This window comes from Camelus dromedarius, chromosome 9 (assembly GCF_036321535.1).
Source record: "Camelus dromedarius isolate mCamDro1 chromosome 9, mCamDro1.pat, whole genome shotgun sequence".
Classification (NCBI taxonomy): domain Eukaryota; kingdom Metazoa; phylum Chordata; class Mammalia; order Artiodactyla; family Camelidae; genus Camelus; species Camelus dromedarius.
In genome coordinates, this window is record NC_087444.1 from 1,204,671 (window position 1) to 1,221,287 (window position 16,617).

Below are 16,617 nucleotides of genomic sequence, written 5' to 3' on the forward strand. Positions count from 1 at the left end.
CGTAACGGTGCCTCTGCACTGCCAGATGTTACTGCAGACGTGTGCCTTCTAGTTAAAGATCGTTGGATGTTGGTGAGAGTGTGGGCTCCCTGCTGAGATGAGGCAGGTGGAGGGGTATGAACTCGTCCCTTGGCTGCCCAGCTACACCCGAGGGCCTCTCTGGCTTCATCCCCCAGGACAACTCACCAGGGGAGGTGGGTCCAAGGTCAGCACCCACTTCTCTCCAGGCAGCGACCGCTCTTAACCTCTGTGTGGCCCAAGCAAGAGAACAAACAGAGGCCCGTCAGTCAGATGATGACACATCTAGAACGTACAAATAAAGCTTAAAACTGTTAAACAAAACACGTCCTACCTTCTTACCTTGACAAATAATACTTATAATGAGAGTGAGAAAATGTGTGTAAAACTGTTTTTTACATGCCTGACAGCAAAGTATCAGAAATGATGGATTATAACTGTGCTTGTCTGGGTGTCAACTGGGTGACGCTTCGATGAGCAACACATACGTAATACACCAACTATTACATATTTATTACAAAAAATTAATTTGTCTTATCACTAATTATATTGGTATAAGTAAGACTTTTATATGTATTCTATTGACAGTAATGACAAGTTAGCCAACATTTCTTAAGTCATTGTAGTTTGTTTTTCCTTCAGTTGGAGAAACTTCACTCTGCTAAGGCAGGAGTAACTGGAGTTGCCAATAAATTATTAAACCAAACCTTAAATTAGCAAATGAACTTTACATACAAATTTTACATATGTTAAAAAAACTGTAGTGAAGTCCCCATGTGACAAAGTTGCATTATTGCTGAAAATATAAACTTTAAAAAAATCAAATATGTTGCTTTCACTTTTAAAATGAATATGTTAACAGAATAGCCTTTAGGGGACTATCTAGATACACAGTGTTTCTTAGATTTTTATTTCGAATTTTCCAATGTTGAGTTATTATCAAAGAAACAAAAATTACCAGGGCATTTAACTCGTTCAAATCTCTTTTCAATTAAGACTATGTTCTGATCTATAATGGCCAGAAACATGGTCTTCATTAAAATCAGAAATAATGAGGGGAGGGTACAGCTCAGTGGTAGAGTGTGTGTTTAGCACGTGTGAGGTCTTGGGTTCAGTCCCCCGTGCTGCCATTAAAAAAAAAAACCGAATAATAAATAAATAAACAGGCCTAATGGCCTCCCCCCATTTTAATGTTAAGTTTTGAAAAAGTTTTTTAAAAAGAAATAATTGGGAATTATTTATACCTGTTTGATAGGTAAACATTTTCATTTCCTTGCTATAATGTTGTTATATTTTATTGGAATATTTTCAACAAATTTCTTGCAGTTTATTTTGATTTAGAAAAACCACTGGCTTTGACATTTAAAAAAATATTTTTTAGCCCTTTTGCAAGTGAAATAGCCAAACTTAGATATTTTTGAAATTTAAATTTTGGTAGTATTACTAATAATAAGCAACAGTTAACATTATATAACTATGGATAGCATGAATTCAAAGTTAATTTTCCACCAAAATCATGATTTGTATTTTATTTTGAGATTCTCTTGTTGTTTTAGTTATCTCTTGTGGTGCATCTTGTGTCTTACCTAAATTTAATCTAATCGCTTTAACAGATACAGACAGCATTCCTATCACACATGCCCAAGAATGATTTTTAAGGTCATTGCTTTGTTTCATCAAACTATTTCATCTTTGGGAAGATTCAGGAAATATAGTATGTAATCTTTGAATTTTTGAATCTTTTTCAAAAGAGTTGACATCATATCTCCTAATAAAAACTCAAACGTGTGCTCTATGTGACTAACACACAAGTATTTCTGGTTTTTGGACAATGTTCTGTATGGTAGAACTTTCTGTTTGTCAACTGCATTGTCACCATTGTGTCGTAAACATTACCTTCAGTGAACTTTTACATTATTTAAATGAAACTGAATTTTAATGTTAAGTTTTGAAAAATTTAATTACATCTTTTTAAACATTTTGAGAAAAGTAAAGCTATTTGCAGTTGCAGCATTCAGAGGCCACCCAGTGACCACTGCCAGGGCAGGTACCACGCTTCCGAGGGCTACGTATAGACTAACATTCAGTGTTAGGGATGGTGAGACTCGTAGCAAAATGCTCCTTTCCTCCCCCGCGCCACTGTAGCAAACGCTGTACCGACTCCAAGTAGCCGTGGAACAAGTTGGACACAAAGAGAAGCAAGAAGGTGGATGCTTGTGCTGCTGGGAAGTGGTGCTGCATGATGCAAAAGTCTACGGCATTCCACTACGTGAGAGGAAGGGTCTGACGAGTCAGTCTGTTTTTTCTTGACCTCAGTGCTTCTGCCAGTCTGTCCTCCCCACGCTCCGGGGCACTGTCTCCCTCCTGCGAGGGTGGTGGCACCACCCACAACACTCATGGCTTCAGATGCTGTGTAAGGCACAAAGGGCGGGAGATACACAGTGGCATGTTCCTGGGTTTCGAACTGTGTTAGTCACAAGAGTGGGTCACCTGGTGTCAAGGCTGATCATTAGTCCCAGGTGACAGAGGTGCCTGTGTGTTCTTTAATTCGTATATTTTTACGTGTTTTTGTGATCTGTGGAGCCCCAAAGAGCAGTAGTGCCAGGAAGCTCCCTTCTCTCTGCGGAGTCTGACTGAGTCTAGAACGTGGAGCCGATCTCCACCTTAACCCAGGTCATGTCCGCTGAGACTTTTCTACCTGAAGGGACAAAATTTGGTCTCTTCACCTCCTCCTCTTCTGTTCCAAGTCTTCCAGACACACCTTTTTTGTTTGGAGGGACTTTGAAGCTATTGATGAAGATTTACTGCTTTTGCATGGCATTACATTCCCCTTTCTAATTTCCTAGAAGGGTTAGAAAGTTTTGACCAAAAAAAAATTTGCTTCTCCATTAAGGGAGGTTTTGGTGTAACTTACAGTCTGTACCCTGGATGCCCCACCTGTATCAGAGAACCGAACAGACATACCTCCTTTAGGACAAACTCTCCTTTCTGCTCCCCAGAGTCCAAGAATTAAGGAACTCTTCAGCAAACAGGAACTCTTGTTTCTCAGTTTTTTGGTTGTTGTTTTTTTTTTTTTTTAAGAATTTACTGTTATGACATTCTGTTCTGTGTGCCACGAATCCAGTGACCTTGATGAAATTCTCAATACTGTGTTACAGTTTAAAAAGATCAAACATACTTCAGAGTGGGGGGAGGGTGTAGCTCAGTGGTAGAGCACATGCTTAGCATGCACGAGATCCTGGGTTGAATTCCCAGTACCTCCATTAAAACAATTTAAAAACAAGTAAATAAACCTGATGACCTATCCCCTGCCAAAAAAAAAAAAAAAAAAAAGCATGCTTAAGAATAACTGAGATAATGTGAGGAAAGTGCTCACGACAGTGCTTGGGGTGACGATGTGAGTGGTCATGCCAGCTTCCCTCGGGGGAGCGACAGTGAGACCCACAATCCTTTTGTAACCTAATCTGCGAAGTGCCATCCCGTCTCTTCTGCCATATTCTTTTGCTTAGAAGCAGGTCAATTTAAATCCAGCCCACGTGTTAGGGGCGGCGACTTCCAAGGGCATGAACACCAAGAAGCAGAAGTCATTGAGTTCCACCCAAGAGGAGGCAACTGTAGCATTTTCTTAACTGGAAAAGGGAAGATGCAATTCAGAGGATGAATGAAAGCCACAAACCAGCTCCTCGGTCCCTCACATTACGCCGTCCTTCTGCCAGGCTTCCTCTCGTTGTAGCCCCGCTCCTTCCTTCCGTGGCTGATTCTCCTGTTCCTACTGGTGTGGCCTCATGTTGGTGAGATGAGCTTATCAAGGTGTTTTAAGATGCGAGTTTCATGGCTTTGGTTTCTCATAGTTCAAGCTCACTGGATTGTCTGCTTTAATAAACATTTCTCATCATGGGTGTGTCAGACTATGAGCTGTCCTTCAAAATCCATCTTTTCCATATTTCTGGGCACATGGCCACCCAGCCAGCAATGACATTTTCCAGCCTCCCTGGCAACTAGAAGAGACCATGAGCCTAACGTTTAGGATAATGTGTTGTGAGAGAAAGAGATGTATGCAGCTTCTGTGTCCTCTCCAACTAAGGAGGGCTCCGCGTGCTGGATTTTGGCTCATCACCCTCCCGACCAGCTGGAAACGGTGACAACTGAAACAGCCTTGGGAGCCATATGTTGGGGGTGGCAGGTCCCCCTCCCCACCAGGCTTCATGGAGCAGAGCTACCCCTCCACCCAGAGCAGCCAGACTGTTCCGTGAGAGACAAACAAACTTCTATCTCATCTACGTCACTATTTTAGGGGCCCCTTTATTTCTAACAGCTTTGTCATTCTATTACATTTAATAAAAATTAGACTAGGAAGCCAAGACAGAACTGTTTTACTCGCAGTTTAAGACGCTATGTACATACGTACGCATGACTGAACCACTGCGCTGCAGGCGCAGACTGGCACAGCATCGCTAACCAACTACATTCCAGCTTTAAAAACCCTCTACTTCAGTCCATATGGGAAGTTGGGGGGGCAGGGATACGTGGGTGTTCTGCTCAATTTTGCTGTGAACCTAAAACTGCTCTGAAAAATAAAGCTTATCAATTTAAAACAAAACATTGTTTTAGTAAATAACAGAAGATATTTTATTTAGTCATTCGTTTGTATCATTCATAAATACGTGAGAACCTACTAGTGCCAGATACACTGGGGATATTACGGTGAGACCACAGTCACATTCCTTACCCTCGTGGAACTGTTAGTTTAGAGAAAGCAAAGGTAAATAAGCACTACACACGCACAATACTTACAGCTGTCATCGGCGCTAAGGCGGGCAGAGAGGCCCCAGCCTAGGAACCTTTAATCGAGATCACGGACATTTTTAAAGAAAATAAAAAATGCTCAAAAGAAATACTTTCATATTATAATACATTTTTGTTTCTTGAAAGCGATCCCCTAGGCAGTAAAAAGCAAAAGCGTTTCTGTGACCTTAGCCTCAGTTTCCCCATCTGTAAAGTTCAAAGATCTTTCACACAGTATTTAGCTTTTCCCCCTCCTCCTTCTCTAGCTCCACACCAGATCTTCACATGCATAGTGGGACCTGATTTTTTCAACAGCTATTATAGTGCTGGATTTTAACAAAGAGACCCTCGTCCCTGAGTATAATCTGACTATATATGGAAAGGGCCATGTGTGTCCATGTCTCAGTGTGATGACATGAGATCAAAGGAAAAATCAGGCTAAGACCCAGGAGACATGAGTTCAAGGTCAAATTGACATTTCACATTTTTGTGTTGATCTGTAAAAAAAAAACAGGCTCTCTACCCTTCTGACACTGCGCTAACACACTGATGCCTCAAGGAGAGCTGCGACGTGCTGTGGAGGTTCGGTCCCAAACAGCAGATCTGGGGTAAGGCCCCGGAAGACTTGGACCAGTTGCGGTTTCTGTTTGTTGTGACACGAGCTGTCCTTTGGGCTTCTGTAATTCTTTCCTTGTAGAGATAACATGGGGCACAGGCTGGAAAGCTAAAACAGACAGCTTGAACTCTGTGCCTCTCAGAAGTCAAAGAGGTAGTCTGTAGCCAATAAGCACATGACAGCACGTTCAGCATACTTGGTTCAAACCCTGCCTCTGGCACTTACTAGCTGTTTGACTTTGGGCAAGTTGCTTAACCTCTCTGTTCTTCTATCACCTCATCTGTAAAATGAGGGTAATAAGAGCATTGACTTCATAGGTTGTTGGGAGGATTTAATGGATTTATAATCCATGTAGGTTCTCAGAACCAGGATCTGCCATGGAGCAAGTGTTTATTGTCAGCTAGGAGTCCCACCTGGATAAGATTTTCCATTTACAGTAGTGAGAACAGTTTAAGTTGGGTTAGACCATCAGCAAAGAGGGGCACACAGAAGCAAACAAGCACAGAAGAGCTCTCTGAACAAGTAGACGCCTCATTCTCAGGGAAAACCCAAAGCTCTGTCTGGGTTTGTCTCTTTCTGGTTAGAAAAATGAAAGGAAAGTGTCATTCCTTGTCGCCTGCTCTCTCTCTTGGTTACATCTGGACCCCTAAATCTAAAGTGCTACCATGGAGTAATTAAGTTTCCCCACGAAGCCTCCACTCCACTTGAAGATACATCCTTCCTAGTCTGTTGTCTTCCCAGCATCGTTGGAAAGAATTTAAAATCTCATCAAAAGCACCAGACTTCCCCAGCAAGTCACACATCCCCGAAGCCAAGTTCAGTCACACCTCTCAGGGAAAAGGAGCCCACTCTCCAGAAAGGGTGGGGCGGCGGCTCCTCAGCACCGCGTGAATCACTATCACAGCTGCCGCTTCCGTAAGAAAATCAAAACCAGCCTTTCGGTTTGTAAACATAAGCTCTATCCACAGACCCGCCGTAGGATAGAGTGGTCCTAAGTATTCTGAATTTGCAACACCCAGAAAAACCTCCGGAGTGTTACTTACAGTATTTGCTTCATACGGAGGAGCACTGACGTTTCAGCGGCTCAGGGAACAAGTGCACAGATAGGAAAGCAAGCAAGCAAATTATTTAATGATTACCTTAAAAAAAAGATGTCACTCTGCAGATCCACTGAAGGCCTGTGTCACGGTGTGACACTGCTTCATTATCACTTCAATGGCCATGAATCCGGGGGGTGGGAGCACAAACTCTCACTCTTTATGTCCTCCAGAAGCACTTCATATGAAAATAGTGACTTTAGTCCTTGGAGCCCCGCCCCAATATTTTAGAAAATCATGTTCTTGCCTTAAAGCGGTGCTTTTTTGTATCTCAAACATTTGACGTGCTGTTTTCAGCAGTAAAACTGAATGAGCATTTCTTTGGTTTTCTCCATTCCTGGTGAACTGTTACCATTAATGTATTCTTCCCAGATTCCACCTTTTAAAAAAATTTACAATGGGATAAAATAAAAACACATCAATGGAAAGACTGTCTTCACTTGGCTATGTCGAGTGAATTTTAGATTTCCCTTTGCACGATGCAGCCACTGCTATGGAACTCTGAGGGCAGATTAATGCTTCCCTGGTACTTCAGCGTATCAGAACATGGATTTGCCAACAACAGCTGCAGCAAATTCCCCTGGCTGAGAAGAATTACAAGTATTATCACCTAGATCATTAAACTGGGTCCATAGATTACAGAAGGCCTTCAATCAGTTCATGTTAGACAACTTGAAGCCAGCTGGACCCCCTCAGTGAGACCTTGACTTAATTGGCCAATAAGTGGCTGGAAAAGGTGCATGCTATTTGACAAAATTACCGAGTGAGCAAGTGATTACAGTTTGGAGAAGCACCGAGTGTAGGCTGCAGGTCAGCTCTTTGGGGGAGCTGTGGCTGAGTTAATGTCCACTATTAAGTGCTGCTGTGAAAAACGGTGGTTTGCTTGGAGCTCAGATGGAACAGAGAATCCAGGTCAGGCTTCAGCTGATGGAGTGGGCGAGAGGCAGACATCCATCATCTCTTTGGCCTCGTTTCTGCCTTGGTTAATAGTCCACACTAACCACCCTGGCCGTTGCCTGATTTTTGGTCTCCCTTTCATTTATTGGCGTAACTAAAGTATTGCCCAAGCCAACGAATCCATCTGCAAGGGAAAAGTACTTTTTCCTCAGTAATGTCCCAAGAGTCTTTTCCATGGAAAGGGTAGGGAATCAAGGAGGTGAGGAACACCCCACCTGTACATGCACACCAGCGACGGTTCTCTCCCGCTCCCCTGGCGAGGAGAGTGAGGCAGTGCTGCTGGCTCGGCAGGGGTCTACGTGTTACCAGTACGCTTTCAGAAAATGGGCAAATCAAAACTGAAATACGTTCCAGACTGTTGGCAGAAATTATTAAATGAAAACAACTCTTTTTTCATGTTGAAACAAAGATTTCTTAACATATTGTTTCCATGGCATTTCTTTTCCCCCCACCACTAAATGTTTCAGCCAGTTTGCAAAAAAAAAAAAAAAAAAATCTTTTGACAGATTTAGTTCAAGATTCCAGGTTAACAGACCTGCAACAACACACTGTCACTTGAATTATTGGTGTTGGACAGTAACACGGGCGCATTCAGGGGGAGGCCCCACGATGGAGGTTCCAGCACTCAATGCACTTACTTACCCTTCCCCAGAAATTCACGTGTTTCATGGATTTTTACTAAACAAAGTCGTTTTACAAAATAACACTCATTGCTGGGGTTTTTAGTGAGTAGAAAGATGGAAAAGAATTCGAACCAAGGCCGCAGCCTGAACCGCAGCCTAAGCAACGAGACACACCTTAAACGTGCCTGGTATGCGTGAGGGAAGCGACCCCACCAGCTTGCGAGAGCCAGGTGCAGCACTAGTGCCCTCCAGCGTGACTGGTTCACTTTGGGACGTGTGAGCAATGACCCTGAACTTCACTTCACCCACCTGCGTGTTCTCTGGGCAGACAGAGGGCTCCCGTGGAGGAAATCTGTAGCCGGCTCTTGAGGGACCACGGTCCTCCCTGGAGGCACAGGCCTTCTTCCCGAGCGGGACATGCAAACCCACCGTGGAGCCTTCGCACTGCTGTCCCCTCTGCCTGCAACTCTCTTTCTCCAGCCTTCAGGCCCACACTCTTAGGTCGCACCCGCAAAGAGGCCTTCCCAGCCAGTCTACGTAAAAGGCCACTTGCCATCCTCCCCTGCTCCTTGCCCTGCTTAACCTCTACCGATGCGACCTTAGAGATGTGTGTGCTTGATTTACACCGCCACTGGACTTCGATTACAAAGATCGGGGTGTGGATTCTCTGGCTCACGTCTACATCCCCAGTGCCTCGCATGTCCTGCATGTTCAATAAACATGAGTGAATGCGTGTCCTGTCCAAGGGCCACTAACAACGGACGCCACAGAGACAAGCCACCGCACGCTCACCAGGGCCTCTCCCAAGTAAGATGTGCCTGTCAGAGAAGCGGGGTTGCTCAAGAACAGGCCAGGATGGCGGCACTGCTGTGCCGTTCACCTCCCTTCTCAGGGTCCACAGGACCCCCCGGGGCCCCACCACGGTCCAGGTTATTTCTCCGTGAAGCCTTTCCCTGCCACTCCTGCCTTCCATGGCTCCAGGCTTGCCCCACCCCTCGCCTCTCCTCCTTTGGCCACCATCTTTCCTTCGGCTTCCATCACATTCTCTTCAGTTTCCTTAACAGCTTCCTGTTTACACATCATCTTCTCAATTAGTTTGTAACCTCACTGAAGGCAAGAAGTGGGCCCCAGATGACTTTTCTCAATTCTCATTGTTTTGATCCCTTAAAAGTTACATAATCGGTATGTATAAAATTGGAAATGTTTTCAAACAGAAGCTATTCCTTCATATACCAAAACAGCTAACAGTTGCCGAGAGCCCAGCTCAGCCAGGAAATGCATTTTCCACTTATGGAATGGAGCCATCATTCACTTCTCCCGACCAGCATGAAATCACTTCTGTTGTTCCCTACATCTTACAAATGGAAAACACGGGACCTAGAGGAATAAGGTGCTCGGACGAGGTGCCAGAAACACTGGGGTGCCCCTGGATCCAAATTAGGTCTTTCTGTCCCAGAGCCTGGGCCCTTAAGGGCCTTGCTCTGTAGCATCTGTAACTTGTAGTCTTTTGACTTCTCTGGGAACCTTTCTTTACTTAGGCCCCAAATCTTCCACGGACAGATTGAAAGTCAAACATACTTGGCAAGCATGTTTTAAACTATTTGTCTTTTTTGTATCACAGCCATGAACCAGGTCCGACTAATGAGAACGCAAGGCATTTTCAACGCAGCCGCCTGTAAATCAACATCTCCTTACTACACCTCAGTCTGCGTTGATTTTCCGAATAGGCGGCTTCCACCTCCACACCACCAACCTCCTGCTTCTGAATTATCTGTTTAGAGTGATCTTGAGGGAAAACAAGGCAGGGGCTGGGGGTCATCTTCACAAGCCTTTTAATGACCATTGTTGTTCTAGCAGCTGTTTCAAATGGAAGTCACTTTCTGGGTGGGAGAGCGAAGTGGGGGTTATAATTTCCTCCTCCGTCTTTTATTCCTAGAGCAGCTCAGTGAAGGGTTAAATCCGGGACACTGGACTGGTGCACACATTTTTCTCTTACCCTGAGATCTTTCGGGTGAAAGGGCGGCACTGAATTAAGCATTTAGTATGTTCAAAATCTGTGACCCGGAGCTGGTGCCTGAAAGCATCACCGATAATAGGGCTGGAAGCGCATTATACTTTCCTGGCACTTACCTCATCTTGCCTCAGACAATCTTCTCCAGGAGCCATAATTACCCCACTAGGAAAACTGTCCCGTTGTCCGCTAGTCTGTACTGGCAGGAAGTTTTTCTTGCTTTCTCCAGCTGTATCCTTTCTCAGCAGGGCCCATTATTTCTCATTTAATTAGTAGCACTTGATATAAATAGCCCTTCTCTTCATTTACATTGTTTTTATTTACATAATTATGCAGTACAATGTTCCCATTCCCTACAGGCACTGGTTTTGTAGGCTGAGAAACAGGATTGCAAGCCACAGGCTTCAGTATATTTTTCAAGCATCACTTCACCCTTTTCAAATGAATAAGGCAAGTACCTTTGTGCTGATGGTGGACTTTCAGGAACGTGAAAAATTATGCTGTTTCCTCTAGAATGGATTCAGATACTAACTTGCTGGCCGGCTGAACTACCCAGTGATATCACTGTTGATGTATCCAATGGGATACCTGCTCTGGCCTGGGCACCGGGCAAGTGCTGAGGATATCACGGCAGGCAAGCCAGATGCAGGCCTGGCCCTCATGGGGCTTACAGTCTAGACTCTAGAGAAGAGAAGTTTGGAGACAGTGCAGCAGTGAGAGGAGACAGAGCATCTAGACACTTATATGCATAAGAATCTAAGCGGATTTTGTTAAAATATTCTGATTCAGTAGGGGTGGATGCAGCCTGAGAGTCTGCATTTGTAACATACTGCCAGGTGGTGCTGGCCCGAGGACCACACTTTGAGTAGCCAAGGGTCTAAAGAATGGAGATTTAGGCTCACCTCTACTGCCGAGTGAACTTTCGGCAGTTGGATGGGTTCCTTCAAGAAGTGAAGCCTTGTCATTTGGCAGATGGGACTCTCGTATCCTCTCCACCAAGTTAAGGCAAATACGTATAACAGCGTGTGACAGATTTTCACGTGCTTTACAGACCTGCAATAGTATGAGGAAATGGCGCTCTTGTACTCAGCACAGTTTTGAACATATGGTGAAATTAACCAGAATCTGATGTGACATTGTTTTGGACAATAGTTACTTCCATGTCTCGTAAACTGGGCTTTTGAAGCAAATATCTTTAATTTTAAGATCAAGGGAGTTGTGTGTCCAGGTTATAAGGTACAGTGCCTCAGGCAAAGCAAGGCCTCTATTCAGTAAAGCACCAGGACACTTTGACTTCAGTGCAATGTGTCCATAGCACCAGGTGCCACCATAAAATGGTCCTTGGATGGGACTTGAATTTTTTGATATTCTTACTAAAAAGGAATAGTACATCTAATTGACTGGGAAATACTGATATTGGGGGTAATTTAAAGCAAATTTTCAAGCTTTGGGTTCTCTGTTGAAAAGTATGGTTAAAGGCAAGGGTTTTAGTTTGCAACTTGTTAGCTGTGTAACCTCAGGCAAGTTACTTAACCTCTCTGAACCTAAGTTTCGTCAATTGAACAATGGACATAACAGTACCTAGTTAAGTCTGCTATGAGGATTAAAATACACGAATGCACTCAAGGCTCCAGGTACCTAGCAAACTAGTATCACTGCCTACTTCTTACCCGTGTTTGCAACAGCCAGATGCGGCCTTGCTCTAAGCCACCTGAGGTTTCATGCATATTCTGGTTCTTTCTTTGAGGGGAGATTTGTGCTGGGCCCACGCCACCTTCCTCAGTGGTCTCCCGTTTAGACTGCCTGCTGAACTCTGGGAGAACCAGGGCTCTTCTGAATGCCAGCCTTGAAGACTCTGGTCTGGCTACTAGTGAAGATTATGCATCCAAAATCATGCTCTCCATGTGGAATGGTATGAAGATGGAGAGGAAGACAAAGAGAGCCACTGCCTCGACTGAGCGTTACTACGTATTGGGCACTGGGCTAAACACTTTGTAAACACTGCCTGTGCCATTAGCGCCACGTTCCAGGTAAGGGAACTGAGGTTCCATGATGTTAAATAACTTTTCCAAAAACCACAGCCAGTATGTGAATGCACTCATCTAACTCCAAGGTCTGAGATTTTAAAACCATTTTTATACCTTGGCTCACGTGGTGCTTGCTCGATTTGAGGGCAATGTATCTGCATGCTGCCCTTGGCCCCACTCGGGGGGTCCAGCTCTGTGCCCAAAGCCTCCTAAGGGGACACCAAGGTCAAAACAGCTGGGGAGAAACTGCCGCTTCGGTGCCCGCTGGACAGCACGGAGATGGGCCAGCTGACCACTGGCTCATCGTTGCGGGTCCCCGGGACTCACTCTGGGATCTGCACACTGGAGGACTGTCAGGGAATGCTCTCTGGAGCAGCATCTCTGAGGAGGGATGACGGATGCAGGACAAAGGCCTCAGCCAATCTCCCAGGACCCCCTGATACTGGGATGACCTGAATTATCCCACCTAGAGGCAAGGGGGGGACCAGACTTTTAAACTCTCCTGCTGACCTGTCATGGGATGCAGGATGCCTGGGGGTGGGGACCAGGACCTGACCTTAATGACCTGAGGAGGGTAACTGAGCTGAGAGCCACCAGCCATCAAGACCTGGGGGATTAAAGTGTCAGGCTAAAGGGGGAGGGGGGGTCTGGGTGGCACACTGCGCATGGGGCCACCACAGCAGTCCTTTGCTTCCTGCCCCCTCCTCCTCCCTGGGCATTCTCTCCCGTGCCTAGAGGCTAGGGACTGGGAAAAGGCGGGTAACCGCATCGCCTGTGATGTTGCAGACTGCATGCACTCCTCCTCCTGCCTGGTAAGCTGTGGGATGGCGATGGGAGCCGAGGAAGAGGAGCGAAGTGGTACTCGGACTCTGCCAGCTTGGCTGCAGCAGCACAGAAGCACCACACCTTGGGCATTTTATCAGCATCCCTGAGATTTTCAGTTAAAAATTTTTTTTCCTCTATGGAAGAGATAAAAAAATTAAAAAGGAGCCAGAAAATAGTCTAAAAGCACATTACCAGGAAATTGCTTCTACTGTGTTTATGACTGTTCTTAATGTTTTATGAATATGCTAAAAAAATGCTCGGGCATATTTCCTTGGGCACTCTAGTTAATTACTTATTCCGAGTGCTTCTACTCCATTCCTTGCAAAATGTGTTGTGCATTAATTCTGATTATGTACAAAAACCCACCTGCAAGGAAAAACTCTGAATCAGTAATGCTGGTAAAATGAGCAGCTCTCCTGGGGCTCCACTGAGAAAGAGGATACTGGACAGAATTAGAATCCTGCAGCTAAGGCTATTCATAATGTCATTAACATAAAGGCAATTAAGTGAGTTTTTAACCTACAACCCTTTATTGTTATTAATGAACATTAGAAAAACACAGGAGATAAAATTGGTAATTATCTCTGCACCAAGCTATGCAATAATGTGTTTAAATATAAAAACAAAACAAATGATTATTGTTAGTATTTTCAGTAGCAGAAGCCCCAGGAGCAGCTCCGCCGTGTTTAATCACACGGCCCACACCAAGAGGGTTAATTAAGAGCAGGCTTTACCTTCCATGTGCCTGGTTATTCAGTTTAATACGGAACCGACAAATGCAAGTGGAAATTCGCAAAATACTCTGAGCAGCCGTTCCTGTCTGCGGGTAGCCGCCTTTACAGAAGCGCTGACTTACTCCTTCTCCTTCAGGACGATGGGCCACGGCTCCATGACCAAGTTGTCCCGTTTTGAAAAAAATGACCACACGGTGCTTTCAAAGCCCATTCCGAATACAGCTGTGTAAATCCAGGCTCATTGCCGAAGCTTACTGTCCAGAAAAAATAATTTAAGCATTTGAAAAAGATGTGTAGATTTAGAAAGTAAAGGTAAATGAGATTTTCAGCACTATGCTATATTCAGAGAGCCCCCAGTTTAATTTCATTCTTTCTTTATGCGAGCTGTACCAGCCTATAAACAAGCCATCCTAGGCAGGGCCTGTTGTGAGGCCAAGGCAGGTGACGCATGGTGAAATGCCCTGCATCTAACAACAGGTTCCCATTAATTAATTCAGGGCGTGTATCTTACAATTTACAATCTAGTCTCACATTCCCTTAAAATTTGCTCCAAACTGGTTTTGTTTCCAAAGTCCATTTTGAAGATGGTCCATGCCTCTAATTTGCCTTTGCAGTGGATTTCAGGGCAAACAACACTGCACAAGTGTGACCCTTGGAAGCAGATTTTGAACAACTGCCATGTGGCAAAGCTAGCTTTTTTGTGCTCATCTGATTTTTCTCATGTAACCAATTCTACAAGAAAGATCCTTTTTGCATTAAAAAAAAGCGCATTTTATAAAATTAAATAACCATAGCAACAACCACTCATATTTCTATATCACTTTACTGTTTACAAAACACTTCTGATAACTTTGGGAGATACTGACATCAAAATTATGACAGTCACATTTACTTTCACAGACCTCGGTCTTACGCATTTTATTGCATACAGAGAGCTTTCCTACTACAGGCAAACCCCTTAGGGGTACAAGGAACTTAGCCACGCACCAGGATCAGAATGCAGAGATGGGAAATAAGGGGGAGCAAGCTTCTTCTCTTAAACACAGATTATGCCACCCAAAGATGATGGGGCTCAGATTTTTAAGGCCAAGAATAAATCCCACAAGGTCAGCCACCGGATAGCGATGGCGGCTGAATCTAAGAACAGCATTGAAGAGGTGCAAGAAAAGCCCCTTGATTGCCTCCCAAGCTGCGTTTTGGAAAGAAGGAGACACCTGTGCTGATGTGGGGACGCGAGGCACAGTAGCAGGCACCCTGTGATCTGCCCTCCCCTCCACCCTGCTTGGTACCCTATTCTCGCTGCATGGGGAGCCAGGCTGTGACCCGACCCCAGGAGCACACACAGCTGACCAGTCCCTTCGACGCAGGCCCACTGGCGGGTCAGATAAGCCCACGGCCGGCCTCTACCTTTTAAGTACCAGATAATTATTCTCAGAAAAAAAGGTTCTTTGTCTCTCATCTCGTTTGGCCACTGCCCCGAGCTGGGATCAGGTCACAGCACATGACACATGTGCTCCCCTCCATCCAGGCCAGTCACACTTGTAAGGCTCAGACAGTGGGCAGAGGCCTCACCAGAACGGGCCTCCACTGTATTTTCAGACTTAGAGCAAGTAATGACTTTCCCCTATAGGCTGAGAAACGTTTCCTCTTGCACACCGAACTAGGAACTACAGGGTAGGGGTGGGAGGGGAGAGGAATTCATTAAAATCATTTGCATTTTCAAGTTCCATTATTCCTGATCCCTCCCAACGTGCTGCCCGGCTGGTGCCTCCGCCATGTGGCAGACGCGAGCTCAAGGTCAACCTCCGGCTGCTAGCCAAACAATTGGGAGGCAGGGCACACTAAACTTCCCCCTTCTTGTCGCCCTCCCTGGCTATTAGCCACCCCTCGGGCACCCTCAGGGGCCGCAAATTTTCTCCTGGCGCCTCCTCTGACTTGTGAGGATTCTAGAGGCTGCGAGGTGAATGATGAGCGAGCACGGGGCCATATGCAGCGCCTTTGATGAGCTGACATCAGACAGCTGAGAGAGGAGCACGGTGGCCGGGCGGCTGCTGTATTGTGGACCCTTTGATTTGACTCATTCTGGCTGCCCTGCGTGGCTGCTGCCAGTGGGCCGGCCAGAGAGAAGGTGGCCAAGCAGCAGAACAACGCGGCAGCCTTTCACAGCTGGAAAATCACTTTTTAAAGACCTCCAGGAGGCACCAGTTGGTCCTGGCAGCTGACATTTGATCTGGGGAGTGTGGAGCAGCTGAGGCCAAAGTTGGCCTCCCTGACCCACTCCAACTGCAGGCCGGCTGTGGATCTGCCTGTTCATACACCTTCCTGCCCAAACCCAGGGAAAAAGCCTGGCAGGGATCTCTCTGCTAACTCTTCTGAATGCAAAGGGACAGTCGCCTGGGCACCTCCAGGCCCCACCAGGCTCTCAGGGGGACAGACAATAAATAAGACAGGTTCCTGCAGGGAAGAATGGAGTCCATTTCACATTTTGGATACTCAGGGAAATAGGAAATTTCATCACAAATGGTTCCATCTGAACAATTTGAGTGGGTCATTCACCTACGTCCAGGTGAGTGACACACAATCTCTTAAATGTGACAGTCACTTTTTAAAAAACACTTACTGAATACAGTTTGTCTGGAGTTTGGGCCGTTTGGTCTAAGTTTAAATGACTACAGAGTGGGGAGTGCTGTACTCAGTGACCGTACGGTTTTTCATCTAAACTATGACCATTTGGAGGGTGAAAAGGGGGCTCTTAATAATGAACTCCCCAAATTAGCATAACCTGGCACTGTTCTAGGTAAACTGCAATTTCCGAACTTCCCTGTTATTTCACATCATCCTCACGAGATCCTTCTGACAAAAGAGTGCAGAAGCCAAGGGTGTCAAATCTTCTTTCTAAAATATCGTCAGGGTATTAGTCAGAT

General features: G+C 45.3%; 1 long non-coding RNA gene across 1 annotated transcript in view; it reads right to left on the reverse strand.

Moving 5' to 3' along the window:
- Window positions 1–16,617, reverse strand: part of LOC105085499 (uncharacterized) — an 87,076-nt gene that overhangs the window by 5,727 nt on the left and 64,732 nt on the right. The window contains exons 5-7 of the long non-coding RNA XR_010382154.1: window positions 13,694–13,947; window positions 11,010–11,160; window positions 187–247 (exon numbers count right to left, since the gene is read on the reverse strand). This is a non-coding gene — a long non-coding RNA (uncharacterized LOC105085499). The remainder of the gene's footprint in view (window positions 1–186; window positions 248–11,009; window positions 11,161–13,693; window positions 13,948–16,617) is intronic.